The sequence below is a fragment of the Lutjanus erythropterus genome, chromosome 10 (genome assembly GCF_056507025.1).
Source record: "Lutjanus erythropterus isolate fLutEry1 chromosome 10, fLutEry1.hap2, whole genome shotgun sequence".
Classification (NCBI taxonomy): Eukaryota; Metazoa; Chordata; class Actinopteri; order Lutjaniformes; family Lutjanidae; genus Lutjanus; species Lutjanus erythropterus.
In genome coordinates this window covers 27,958,342-27,973,561 of record NC_139326.1, presented here as the reverse complement: position 1 = coordinate 27,973,561, position 15,220 = coordinate 27,958,342, and the positions used below count along the sequence as shown (strand labels likewise).

Below are 15,220 nucleotides of genomic sequence, written 5' to 3'. Positions count from 1 at the left end.
TTTGTGGATTGGCCTGCGCTCTGCTTGGCTGCAGCTGTGGGCAGAGAGCTGGAGCGCTTGTCAACCTCTGTATGGTAATGAACAGGGTCAGAGTCAAGGGGCTGCTGGCCAGGAATTCAACAGCATGTTTTTGCAGAAATCAGCAGTGTGTAAACTTCTCCACTGCCACTCCTACAGCAGTTAGTCAATTCACCATCTTTTTATTCTTTTTATTTTTATTGGGTCTTTGCAAGCCATTGTTTGGATAGATTTCATCTTCCAAAACTTTCTTTCTGTAACATCTCATCTTCCATTTCATTACAACCTGGGTCTTATTCAGAGTTGGGCAATAACATCACTTCCTAACATGCAAGGAGCGAGCAAACTCCAGTGGATGGAGAGTGAGTATATTAAGTCTTGAGGTTATTTATTCATATTTAAGTCAGCTTTGTTGCTATATACTGTATACTGTATACTTCTTTTGACCAAAGAAAATATGTTTGAGGTGAAGTAAGTACACAAAGCGTTACACTTCATGTGTATACCAATTCCCCAAGATTGATCTGATTTATTTAGATTTGATCCTCCTTCCTGGTAGGGCTGGGTAATATATCGATATTATATCGTATCATGATACGAGACTAGATATCGTGATTGATTTTAGATATTCTAAAGGCTGCATTACAGTAAAGTGATGCAATTTTCTGAACTTACAAGAGCGTTCTAGCTATTCCAAAATTTCCCTTTACCCACTCAGTAATTATATCCACATTACTGGTTATTATTTATCAAAAAATCTCATTAAGATAACAGTTTGTGAAAGCTCCAGTAGTCATCCCTACAATATTGTCTCAGTATTGGTATTAATATAAAAAAATATTGTGTTTGGTTTTGTCTATATCACCCAGTGATAATGCAAACAACTCATGATATCACATTAGCTGCTTCCACCCCTTGGAGTACACAACATGTCATCAGTCACAACCTGCATGATCAATAATTATTGATATCAACTGATATGAATCTTTACTATTGTGATAGGTTTTTCAGTTATATTGCCCAGGCCTGCTTCCTGGTAAGAAGATCACACTGTATCTGGGCAGCTGTCACGGGGTGAACATCGGGTCATTTGTCCCAGGCCGTGGGTCAGGGAAGGCCCATCTAACTTTAAAATAATCTACTGGGATAATTTTTCAATAGTACATATTTGTAAAAACTAACTAACTAAACTATATAGCATGTGTAAGTCACATAAAAGCTTGTTATTTTTTTCAATTAAAAAAATAATTTTACTTTCTCTCCCTAAGGTCACAAGTTTAAATCTAGCCAGCTCCTCGACCGCCTCAGCAAACTTTCAAAAAGTCCGCTGCTCAGCAAAATAGAGGGAAATCAAAAAGAGAAATTGATCACAGAGGCGCAAGGGACTTTATGACCAGCTGTTTGAACAAAAGATATTTAAGTGGTAGGTGCAGCAGCAACATGTACAGCCCCACCTGCCATGGGCGTGGAGGGTACTGCTATTATCTTGCTCTGGGCAGGACCAAGACATCCAGTGGGCCTGCATTGTATTCTTAATAGCTGAGATGTCTGAACTTGGCTGCCTCACTCAAAAGAAGTCTGACTGTGCAAGAATGAGCACAGAATGATTATTATTTGTTAAGTGGGTTAGATAATCTAGTTTAACTGTTGGTGTCTTTACAACTTGTCTGCCTGTGTTTCTTCACCGCATCAGACTTTATTGTGGTCATGTTGACGTGAGTACATTGATGTCACTCCCAATAGAAACCGTGGCCAAATACAGCATGACCCGGGCTGTAATAAAGTAGAATTATCCTTTAGAGGAAAACCAGCTTCACATAATGTTGATGGGGTTTGCTTATTTTAGTCATGGAGGCTTATAAAGCGTTCAACAGCCTGCATGATATTTAAACAGCAATAACTTAATGTGTTATAGTTGATGTGTGTCTGTGGTGGTGTAATTCTGGTGCTGGCTGTTTTTAGAGCTATTGTTTTTGTCGGCCACTTGTGGCAGCATTTTGGCTGAGAGGAGTGTGGTTTAATGACTGCGGTGTGTCGGGAGTGTTTTATATGAAGAGGTCACAGACAAGGCGGACCCCTCCCTGCCACACTAAAGCAGCGGCAGAGAACTGTGTGGTTTCACCCAGTCATGTCCCGTTCTGCAGCTCTGTAGTCCTGTTTTCACTGGTTTCCCCGGTGACCACAGGAGAAGACAGAGATGGAGAGATTGGGGGGAAAAGGGCTGCACATCATTGGATAAGATGCCAACCGAGGTCATTGAACGGGAGAGTGACGCCAAGGAAAAGTTTACAAAGCAGCTTTTATGTGGGTCAAGCAGGGTCACGAGGGAGGAGCCGCGTTTTCATCGGGCTTCTGTGTTATTGTGTCTTTCTTAATAAAAGTGAAGGGTGTTAGCTGGATCTTCGGCCTCCGCGACAGGCTTTTATTAGACATCTGCTGCTTTCAAGTGGAGGAAATGTTTAAAGATGGTGGATTTGCAGTCCGTCTCGACCACATACTATCTCAAATCAGTAGACTGCAATATGACAGATGTGCCCACCACTAATTTTAGCCACTTTAACCAGACCGCAGCATTGTTTGCTTTCATGGCACCGAGAAGATTGTTTCCATTTTGCCATATGCTTCAGGTTTTTGTTTTTGGATACTACTGGGACAGCAGCAAATTAGAGTTATTCCATTTTTAAATTCACTTCAAATTCTTTGGTTTTGTTCTGGGTAAACACCAGATTCTTTTTCTGTTTTGTGTCACAAGCAGCTTCTCTTGCTGTTGTGGACATTCAGACAGTGTGTCCCTTCTAAAAAATAATAACACAAATCTAACTAGAAAACGCTGCCCCTCCTCGTGATGCAGGAGGAAAATGGTGCAGTCCAATAGGTGCTCAACACTGTTTAAGAAGGTCTGAGGTCTGTGCAAACACAGAATCAACTTGATAAAGGTAGTTGTGATACAACATGCTGAGGGCAGCCCAAGTGTGTTTTTAGCTGCGACCAGCTGCTCTACAGGTCACTCCATTGGTCGGTCCACAAGCATTCTCCACCCTTTGGCGGCCACAGTTGGTGATGGTTCGCTTCACCCCTTATAATATAGCCATTAATCGATTTTCAAAGATAGTTAGTGATTAATTTAATAATCAAATAACTGATTAATCGTTGCAGCTCAGGCAGAAAGTTCCTTCTTACGCTGTTGTGACTTATTCCCACTTCTTATACTTAAATAGCTGGTTGCAGCCATTGCAAACTTGTGCTTATTTTCTTTAAACACCAGTCATGTTCCTCACTTGTTAGATATCTGTAATTTTACAGCATTTAGCAGCACTTTTATCCTGTTCTTTCTTCCTTTTAATGTGCTCCTTATCTGCTCTACTTCTCTCTTTTCCTGTTCTCTCTTTCTCCTGCGCTGTACACTTTTTCTCCACAGTGCTCAGTCCCATGCACTCCATGCACTGACTGAACATTGTGTTGTGTTTGTGCTGGCGACCAACAGCAGGTGATGACAGAGCGACCCTTGTGTTGTTTTGTGTTTTTTTTTCTCTTGGATTTACCCATGTCATTTAACATTTTTAAAGGCAGTCCTGTCTGTGCTCCTGATGGCTGATTTGCTCGTGCTGGTGATAGAAGGAGAGAGCGCCACCGCACTGCTACACCCTAAAACACGTGGTAAACAAACAGTGGAGGCAGGTCTGCTCTGCTCAGTCATTAGAGGCAGTGGTGGTGAGTGATTATGAAACAAAGCTCAATTTCCCTGTAATTAGGATCTACAAGTGCCTTGAGGGTATTCTCCACAGTCTGGACCAAACCTCTGTGGGGTGGATAGTTGTGGGTCTGTCATGATGAAGCCTTCTGGAAAATACAATAAGCAGGAAGCGTGACGGGAGGAAGATAGGGAAGGTTATGGAAGGTGAGTGCTGCATCCTGTGCAGAGAGCTCTACCTCGCCGCTGTCTGTGTCCAGTGAGCCCAGTCTCCTGTCCCAGTATGTCAATGGGAGCTCATGTCTTCAGGCCAGACAAACACCTCTGTCAGCAGACCGCAGTCACCCCACCAGTCAGACCACTCAGCCCGGCGCTGCTCTGTAATTACACACCACCGCCTGCTGTGGACGGGGGCGGGCGGGCGGGAGGGGGGCAGTCAGCCTGAGATGCAGACCCCATCACTGCCATCAGCATCACTACAGGCATGTGGTGGAAAAACAGAGAGAGTGAGACAGATAGGGAGAGTGAGTTAGTGAGTGAGAGGGAAGGTGAGGTAAAGACAGCCCTGTCTGGGACAGAGGGGCGTGAGGAAAGGCAGGAGACCCTCCCCCTTCCTGTGAAAGATTAGAGGCTGTGTGTGCAAGCACATCTGGATGGGCTGGAAGAGCTGAAAGGACTGATGTGGGAATCTGCAGAGCCAGGACTGAAGGAGATCAGTGAAACAACAAGTGGCCTCTGCAGCTTTTTTTTCTCTTTCTGTGGTTATGTTTGTGCAACGTGTTTGAAAATCATACAACCCCAATTCCAAAAAAGTTGGGACTTTATGTAAAACAGAAATAAAAACAGAATGAAATTATTTGCAAATACTTTTTTGACCTATATTCAATTTAATACAGTACAAAGACAAGATATTTAATGTTCAAACTCATCACTTAATTGTTTTTTGTAAATATACGTTCATTCTGATTTTGATGCCTGCAACATGCTCCAAGAAAGAGGAGCATATTTACCACTGTGATGCATCGTATTTTATTTGAACAGCACTCAGTAAGTGTTTTGGAACTGAGGATACTGATTGATAAAGTTTTGAAAAAGAAATTCTTTTACATTCTTGCTTGGCTTCACGTGCTCAACAGTCCAGGGTCTCCAGCATGTCACATTTTCAAAGGGAGACAGGTCTGGACTGCAGGCAGACCAGTCTGATATCTGAACTCTTTTACTACAAAGCCACAGTGTTGTAACACATGCAGAATGTGACATTGTCTTGCTGAAATAATCAGAGAAAACTCTGAAAGAGATGTTGTCTTGATGGCAGCATAAGTTGCCCCAACTGTATGTACATTTAAGCATAAATGGTGCCTTCACAGATTATTACCAGTGTTGGTATCAATCTGGATGGTCCTTTTCCTCTTTAGCTCAGATGTCACGATGGCCTTGATTACTGAAAACAATCTGAAATGTTAACTAGCAGACCACAGCACACTTTTCTGCTTATTATTGATATATGTCTTTCTCTTTGCATGGTAGAGTCTTAACTTGCATTTTTAGATGTAGTGACAAACTATGTTTTTGGACAACTGTTTTCCTAAATATTCCATTCCATCAAGAATTGATAAAATGTTCAAAAAACATTTTAAATTGAGAAGCTATGTTTCACTGAAATGGCTATGATCGGGACAAACATCATCAGATGTGCACTTATTGAATCCATAAGAGTCTCAGCTTTCTAGCCATTTTCAATATATGTCCTTCTAATGCTGTTTAGGAACCCCTGTGTTCATAAATATTCAAATATTATAGGCAAAAATAACACATTTCAGGGGACCGCTTTGAAAAGGTCAAGCACGATAAAGATGTTAAAATCCACCAGTCAGTCTTATTTGGACAAGTGTGAATGGAGACAGAAACGAATCCAATCAAGTAATGTAAATTATAAAATATAGGATGCAGTTCAAACTAGCCTATTTAACAGGATGAAGTGTGCTGACTTTAAAACTACTCCAAAAAGTCCAACTACATAAATCATCTCCTCAAGTGCAGTAACCAGACTAAATGTAATTAATTATTTTCCCCCTTTGTTGTGAGTGATGGAGGTCCAGCTCTGTGGAGGGTGTGGTGGCGGGGCGACAGTGTGTTTCCCTGCATTGCTTTGGCTTTAAGTGTCTGTGATGATTGATGAAGTGAGATATGTGTGCATGAGGTGAGACCTGCTCTCACCTCAGGGTCCTGGAGGCTTTAGCGTGGTTTCATTTGCAGCAGGTCTTTGCAACACCTCACCTCCACTTGTAAATCGGAGCAGATGTAGACCGGCTGCCTCACTGCACTTGTTTTCAGCTCAAAGGCAGTGCGGAGGTGAGGATTCAGCCTCGCTTAGATTAACTTTTTCCTCTGGGATCAATTATCTGACCGATTGTTGTAGTGTGGCCACACTTCCTTCTTACCTGTAATTACAGCTGACTCTGTCCAGTGTGTGGGCTGCTCCACTCTCAGGCCGAGAGGTGCGGGAAGGCACGGGGGCAATTCCAAAGGAAGGAAATGATGAAGTATGTCCCACCCTTTAAGTCAGCCACCTAATAAAAGAGACCTGCGACCCTGGGAAAGCGCAGTAAACACTGGGGTTCAGGTGCAGGTTTGCACCAGGCAGAGCACCAACTCTTGATGACTGAGACCAGCCAGTTGTGTGAGAGGTGGAAGATGCTGACTGGTGCTTTAATATGTTTTAATTCCAGCAGTGATTGGTTTGAGCTGACCATCAGTGAAAATGCATGGTCCAGCAACTTTCGTATATGAGAGAGGGATGCACCGATCCTCCTTTCATTTACTGGCGCCAATTGAAATACCTCAGCTCAGGGTATCTGCGAGAGCACTGATCCAATACCCGGGGCCTAATTACAGAAAAAAATCCTACTGTTGTCCTATCTTAAGTTTGAGAGATAAGAAAAATCCTATCTTCCTACTAAAGAAGCAATTCCTAACCTAATCTCTGTTTTATCCTATCTCAGACCTCACATCTTGTCTTAACTTGACAGCCTGTATCCTTAACAATGGTTGTTTCAATTCACTTGTCACTGTCTAGTGAGCTTGCTGTGGTGTACAAGAAAAGACAATTTAGCATTGAAGAGTCTGGGGCATTAGTCTGTGGAGGAGAGGAAGCCCCAACTTTTTGGGGAGTTTTCTTCCCAATTGTTGGCCCAGAAAGATTTGGACTGATGTAGCATGTTGATCAAATGCTGTGCTATGCTGTCCTATCTTAGGATTACTAAGAACAGGAAATTCTTCAGTTAGGACAGTCCTGTAATAGCTAGATTCCTATCCTAAAATAAGATTCTTTCCTAAACGTGCTTAGGAAACATGTTTCTGTAATTCAAAAAAATCTGTCATCCTAAACTAAGATAAGATAGGATAGGACAGGGAGTTTCTGTAATGAGGCTCCTGTTTTCTCTTTCCCATTTTGAAAATCTGTGTGCACAGTGATTGCTGTAACCCAAACTGATTGATTGAAAATGCTGAATTTGATAATGACATAGATCAGATATAGATCTGTAACGCCATAAAAGACACATGATCTGCTTCATCGGGTCAGTACTGACGTGTATCCCTAGTAGAAGACCTGTCTCAAGACCAGGGTCAAACACGTGTGTAAAATAGTTTGCTCAATTAAAAAATACTCTGGTAATACTTGTCCTGTGCAATTAGTGCTTTACTCATTAAATTAACTATGAAGTCAGTAGATCAAACCACACCTGAATCAGCTGCACTAAACTGCTCATATCTGTCACACAACTTTAATTTGACTCCCTTTTAGTAGTTCGTTTCTTCAGTGATTTATTTACTAAATTTAACTTTACTGTGCAAAAGAATTGATAATTGATTGCTTAACACATTGCTGTCTTTTCAACTGTTCTTAACATAGGGTACCAGGTCTGCTGAAACAACTATTTTTTTTAGTTCAATTTGCAGAAGTAATTTTTAAAATATGCAATAAATGGGTTCCATATAGTTTTTTTGGGAGGAAAATGATCAGTAGACAAGGACAGATTGAGAGGAAGCAGCAGGAGAAGAACAGAATGAAACAGGATCACATCACCTCAATTTGTCTCATAAGGATTCAAAAATAGACAAATGCTCATTCAGCAAACATATGTTCAGAGTATCCACCTTGTTCAGCTCGGCTTGTTTCAAGGAGGACCGTGTTCTCTATGAGCAGACCGTGTGTGTGTGTGTGTGTGTGTGTGTGTGTGTGTGTGTGTGTAGCAGTCTTCAGTCTGTCCGAGGTGGCGCAGAGACAGAGACAAACGCCTCCCCTGGTCGGCTGTCAGCACCTGGTCACTAATGATGCTGCAGCGCTGAGCTCAGCTAATTGACCAGACAGAGATGGATCAGGACCTTGCGCTCTGCTGTGTCTGCTCGCTGCACTGTGTGTGTTTCTGTGTGTGTGTTTTGATGTTTGCATTCACATCTGCTGCCAGGCCCTACACTGTAGCTCCTCACAGGAACTTCAGACTTTGCGATAACACAATTACACTGAAGGAAACAGCACAGACAAGCTTTTAAAGGCTGTGCAACACAACTTCTGCTTCACTCTGTCTTCATTTATTCACCTGCTGTCTGCTGCTGCAGACCATATGAGAGGATGACAGAAGTCTCGCTTCTTAAGGCCTGTCTGTTTGAAGGCTGCTGAATCCTCCTCGCAGAAGCAGAGAACAAATAAACCTTACAGAGGTGATGAGCTCGGAGGATCAGACAGTCGGTGCAGCTGAGTGTGAGATGTCTGTGTGTTTAAGGGCTCCAGTTGGCAGCGCTAACCGGGCTCTTAGCATGAGGACTCTGGTTTATTTTCACTGGGAGAGTATCACTGAAGGAATGACCTTGGCCCATTAATAATACGACCAGTGTGTGTGGGTTTGTCACACGTGCACTTTCTCACACACACACAGACAAAACCCCACACCAGAGCACACACCTTAGTTTGTAGAGCGAGGCGTACAGCTGCAGCCCTCTCGCTGTGGTGGTACCAGCTGAGCTCCAAGTGGGTTTTTTAAGGCCAATAATAATAACTCTTGACTAAAGCTGCCATAATAAGAATATAATGATATAATAGTAACAGATTTTTCATGCTTTTGTGGAATCCAAATCAAAAATGTTGCTTTCTGTTTGAGTGCAGCCGGGCTTCCCCCTTCAGCCGTGTTCACGCTTGGCATGAATGTGTGTGTGGAGTTGGCCCACAAACAGTGTGTTACCAAGGCGAGCGACCATTCACTCTCCTTCTGTCCACATTGTCATGTCCAAGCCTGTATAACTATTTTTGTTGGACGAGTTATTTGTCATTTCAAGACAATATAATAGCATAATATTGCAAGTACGGCCTTTCAAAGAGCAATGAGCTTTTAATTCTTAAGAATATTCAGACATCTGAATTGACATGTGAAAAAGTATAATGATATCATAAATACATAAAACAAATAATATGTAAACCCACAGAGTCAAATCAACAAATAAAACTCTTGGGCTCTGTTAACAAAAATGGTCTTGCTTTTGACATAGGGGTGTATAGAGTCAGTGTGTTTGGAGGAGCTGTCTGGGCTCAGCCCATGGTGAAACTCCAACACAAACAGTAGATTACGAGAACACAGAAGCAGTGCAACCAGAAATGACAGCAAAACATGCCTCAGAATAGGTTTTTCTGGTGCAATCAGCTTTTAGACACTGCTCCCAAGTCTTACAATGTTCAGGAAAACCCTGCTGTTTATCATGGTGGCTAAAATGTAAACAAATAAGTAAGTAAACAAATACACATATAAACACAATGGACAATACTGAGGTCAAAAATTATTGAGGTCATGTTCATATATTGTACAATGTACATGTAATATAATATATAAAAATAATACGAAGTATAATGCAATACAACAGATATAATTTAGCCAGCATAGTATTGATGAGTTACACAATGAATATTTAGTGTAAACTAGAACGAGACAGCAACTTTTCTAACCACATTAACATTACTAAAACTGTTATTACTATACAGTGCACATCATTACAATAACTTTTGCCTGGTTCCAAATTCAATAAAAACTGTGACATTTTCAGTTTACCTCTTCAGTGGACATGCTTTTTTCCCTCTCTCTTATTTCCAAACTGGTGCTGATTATGTCTTCATGGAGCGACGCTCTGAGGAAACTCAAAGTTTTTCCCCCGTCAGATGGGGTTTCCCTAGGTTATGGTTAGGCATAGGTAAGGTGAGGGGTAACAGGGAAACAGATTTCAACACAACACCTGTTGTCTTTGCTACTCAACAACTGGAAATGCTAGGGGGCTGAAAAGCTGTCTGTTTCCACTTTAAACTAACTGAAATCCATTATATTATAAGTTGAACTACACTCACATGTTGATATTTTCTTTTAATTTGACAGGCTAGTGTTCAGTCTACTCACAGTCTGTGTTTTTCATTTATTTAAGCAGCGAGTGATGTGCAGCAGAGGAAACACGGGAGAGAAACAACAAGTCCTGTCTGGGTTTCATCTGACGCCCACGGGGCTACATGTGTGGCTTGGCAGACCTATTGCTCAGATTTCGGCAAACAATTTCATTGGTCTGTCTAACCTTAGCCCCCGGCTACAGGCTCAGAAAGCCCCTCTCAACTTTTGGATACCTGCAGAGCTCCATTATAAACTTTCATTTTGATAAATTCAGTCTGAAGTAGCTTTTAAAGGCTTCTCATCACTGAGTCCTGTGGGGCTACAGCTAATGATTATTGTCATAACTGATTAATCTGTCAACCATTTTTTTTCATTATTCAATTAGTGAAAAATGTGAAATACTGTTTCCCAAAGCCCAAGATGATGTCAGGATGATGTCTTCAAATGTTTTTATGTTGTCAGCAACTCAAAGAGGCCGAGTTTACTGTCATAAAAGACATATAATATTCATACAGGGTTTCCTTAAAAAGTCTAAAAAGTCAACGTTGCATCAACCTTTAAAATTTATATTGATTTCATTGTAACAACTGAAAACACAAACAGCATTAACAATCACTAATACAATCTGTGCTTGTACTTTTTTTTGCTAGTATGGACATGAAATAGGTCTTATATTTCATTCATAATGCACTTAAAATGTCTTAAATTTCACTTTTTCAAATCTGCAGAAACCCTGATCATATTTGAGGAGCTGAAATCAGAGAATTTGGACATTTTATTCTGGAAAAAATTACTCAAAAAGATTAATGAATCATCAAAAGAGTTGGCAATTAATTTAGTAGTTGACATCTGATAGATTGACTAATCATTGCAGCGCTACAGTCCTCGCACCTTTTCTTGCGGCTACAAATTCATTTAAACATAACATCCAGTGAGGGGCGGCTGTTTAGCTCAGTTGGTAGAGCGTCCACCCCATGTATGGAGGCTATCAGTCCTCTGCAGCGGCTGCTGGTTCGACTCCTGCCTGTGGCCCTTTGCTGCGTGTCATCCTCTCTCTCTTCGCCCTGCTTTACTGTCTACTCTTCAGCTGTCCTATCAAATAAAGTCAAGAAAAGCCCAAAAACATAAGTTTGAAAAAAATAAATAAAATAAAAAATAACATCCAGTGCATATCATCATGTGCTTGAGCATAAACAATCCCACAGGCCATCCGTCATCACTGCCTAAACACACTCACTCATGAAATGGAAAGATAACCTTCCTGCTGTGACCTTCGCTCATATCTTCCTCCTTTTCCTCTGAGATTATTGGTTCAGCGAGGGTAATGATTTTTCAAAGAGTGTTTGTAAACAAATTACTGAACTGGGAGTATGTGTATGCCCGTGTGTGTGTGTGTGTGTGTGTCTGTGTGTGTGTGTGTGTGTGAGAGAGAGAGAGAGAGAGAGAGAGAGAGAGAGAGAGAGAGACGTGGAATGAGAGACAGAGCTGATGTCAGGATGGCCTCTGGCCCACTGAACTCTCTGTGGGGGGATTCCTCTAATGAAGAGCTCTGACTCAGTCTCTGATATGGGCCCAGTGCAACATGGGGGCAAAAGGTCAAATACATTCACACATTTCTTTGACACCCCCCCTCCCCAGACTGGGGCAATTAGCCCACTGAGAACAAAGCGTGGATACAATGAGCCGCGTCCATCGGGGGGCGTTCATTAACCGTGATGATGTTATTGTTGGCCAAGAGCGCGATGGATCACACTCGAGGCATCCGACTCATCCTCGTGCACACACACCCGCCGCAGGCCTTGTAGGTAACAGACACCGTCACAGGAGAGGCAGAAGAGAAGAGGGGTGTTGCAGGATTTTAAATTTGTTGTTGCAAGACAGACAGAGGGAGAATGAGAGGTGTGTGTGTGGGAGACAGTTGTCCTTGTGCCAAAGCCGGCTTAATGCTTTATACAATAGCTGGAGTGTGGGTGAGGGGATCTTGGCACTTGAATGTTCTTTACTCTAGAGGGAGAAGAGGTGCCGTTAGGGGTGAGAGCTAGATTTCCTATCCAGAGCCCCCCTTTGTAATTGAATGCAGCCATCTACATGAGCCGAGCTCCAGAGAAAAAAGTCCCCGGCATGTGCATGTACACACACAGATACCAAGTTAACTGAAACTAAACTAAAGACTGAAACGCGGTCTGAAGAAACAGTTTAGTCAACTGAAGTAAAAATAAAAACTAAACTTAATATAACTATATAACTGTAAAGATGCTAATGTTTTAGACTTTGTCACTTAGTCAAATTTGTTAGTACAACAAGCATGAGGAGCATCAGTGCACATGTTTATTGAGACTGTAAAGTCCACATGATTATGTGTAGTGTTACCCTCACAAAGTGTTGAGTTTGTATTGTAATGTATATTCTGTTACTTTTAAATCTTGCCCCAGACAAATACCTCCATATTACATTTTAAAAAGTGGGAATTCACTATAGCTGCAACCTGTTATTGACCTTGACCTCTGTGGTTAATGTATAAGGAGGCCACAGAGGCCTACAAAGAAGAGTTCATGAGTTTAGTCATATTAGGTGAATGCATGTAGAAGTCATGCACCTTTTTGTTTTGTTTGTTCTTTGGCTCACGACCAACCTACACACCAAATCATGTGCGAGTCTGTGGATCCACTTGGAGGGTATGCACCTTTCTGCGATAGGCCGCTCCCATTAGAACATCCCCTTTTATCCAATTGGCTTGAACACACGCTTTCATACACTTGACCTCCATGCCAGATTTCAGTCTGTGGCCACCTGGAGGATGTGGACCGACCGACTGACAGAGCTGCTTCCCCGTGTGGACTGAAGTGTGGTACAGACGAGTGAGGAGCACATCAAAGTGTATGTTCTCCTCTTGACTCTACTGTGTATACAAGGTTTATAATCGTTATCGAAACGTGGAACGGTTTTCCGCGATCTAGAGCTCCTGCCATAACATTTCAGCCTCAGGTCTTACATGGTTTACATCCATCTACACATGTAATCCTCGGAGAAATACCCAGAACCCAAAACAGTGAAATCATGAGCACAGAGGTTGAGGAGGGGGAATTATTGCGGCGGTCTCAGTTTACCCTAAACCATGTGTTCTGTGTACTTTTCATACTCTTCCTTTGCCCTCTTTCTCCCCCTTCTCTTTGGGTAATCACTAAACCATTATGCTTTCCTGTCTTAAGTTCCCGAACGTTTATTTTTCTTCGTGACAATAAGCTCTCCATTTTGCTGTCCTGCGTCTGCAGCGGATAGAGACGGATCATGACATGAGATGTTACAAAAAGTGAGGCTGAAAAGGAGAATACGGCTCTGGTGCTGCAGGTGCTATTTCATGGCTTCTTTTAGTATAACACTTGGCGTTGACTGTGGCGGCTGGCCACTGAACGCCAAAGACGTGCTTCCTGGTGGCTAATGAGGTGCTGAACCCAGCCTCTTGTTTGTATCAGGAGCACCTGGGCCGAGCAGAGCCAGAGCAGGCCAGACAAAGCAGTCAGTCTAGCTTTTCCACAAAGGTCTGCCCATTCAAAACATCCAGAACCCAGGGACACAAACTCCCACACTTCATAAAATGAAGGCAAGACAGAATGCGAGCCGAGACTACCCATTCTCTCTGCACAAGGAAACTATTGTTTGTCTTTACACGCCCTCTCTCCCAGGCTTTGAGATTTTATGCTCCATAAAGACACAAGGCAAAAGGAAAGCAACTTGGCAGAGACGCAGCATGCACACTGTTTATCTCTTGGAAATGTAACGGAGACAAAAAGCTGCAACTGTCACTGGAGATTTATGTTTCTGTCTTCTCTACAACTGGTTTTGTCAGCTCTTTCAGGCTGATAGTAAGAAGATCACCTGTTGGACAGCAGGCTGCATACTGTCTTTATCACTGGACTGATGACTTCACATTAAATACAAAATGACTTATCGACACCTGCTTCCTATTAATGAGTTCATGGTTCAGTTGAGATACTATAACATTTTTCTGTCTCTTTTTCTTCAGACTCTGTAGTTGTTTCTCTGTCGTCTGTCCAGACCGCTGACTGTCCTATACAGTCACTGTAACTGTCATTGAGATCTGTAGCCCAAAAAACACCTTCACGTCAATATAACCTGAGAATGTAAACAGTTGATACATCTAGGGTTGCATCTAGTGATTATTTTCATTAATCAGGGGATTATTTACTCAATTAAATTAATTCGTAAAATGTCAGAAAATGGTGAATATGTTGATCACTGTTTCCCAAGGCCTAATGTGACATCCTCAAATGTCTTGTTTTGTCCACAACTCAAAGATATTCAGTTTAGTGTCATAAAGGAGTAAAGAAACCAGAAAATATTCACGTTTGAGAGGCTGAAATCAGAGAAAAAAAATGACTTTTTTTAATGAAAAAACTGACTCAAAATGGTAAAATAGTTACAGATTAATTTGATAGTTGATTAATAATCAGTTACTCATTGCAGATAGATAGTTACTCCAGATAGAGCCGTACTGCCAGACAGGCAGACCATTAATATTGAACAATTTCTCTGATTTCTGGATTTATTTCATGACAGCGGTTTATATTTTTTGACAATATCTGCACATGACATCTACAGGATTGCCATCATTAAAGAAAGGTTTTGGTCATGGCAAACAAACCATAGCTGCATTTCTACTGCAGGAACGAGGAACTTTTGAAGGAACCTTTGCAATTCCACTGCAGAGACCACAATCTAAATTATGTTCTGGCTGCATGATTTTACAACCCAAAAAGTCCCTGCTTGGGGGTTAGTAGTTGTACTCTCCAAAAGTACAGAAACTGAGACTTGCAGTGCTGAGTATTTCTGATTGGTTGAGTACATTTTATTACAGCAACCATTTTTAAAATCTGCAGCCAACAGATGGCCTGACAGCCAAGTCCAGACTTTATTGCACATTCATGCTGAGGAAGAAATTCAGTGAGAACTGGAAACTTTAGAGTTTGTGTCATCAATGTTGTAACAGCTATTGCTTTTTCATACGTGAACTTAGTAGTTTGCCTAATCTTCAGAGTGAAAACACAGACAACGGGCTGAAATTCCTTGA

General features: G+C 41.8%; 1 protein-coding gene across 2 annotated transcripts in view; it reads left to right on the top strand.

Annotated features, from left to right (window-relative positions):
- emid1 (EMI domain containing 1) overlaps positions 1–15,220 on the top strand; it is a 91,157-nt gene that overhangs the window by 53,542 nt on the left and 22,395 nt on the right. The window lies entirely within an intron of this gene.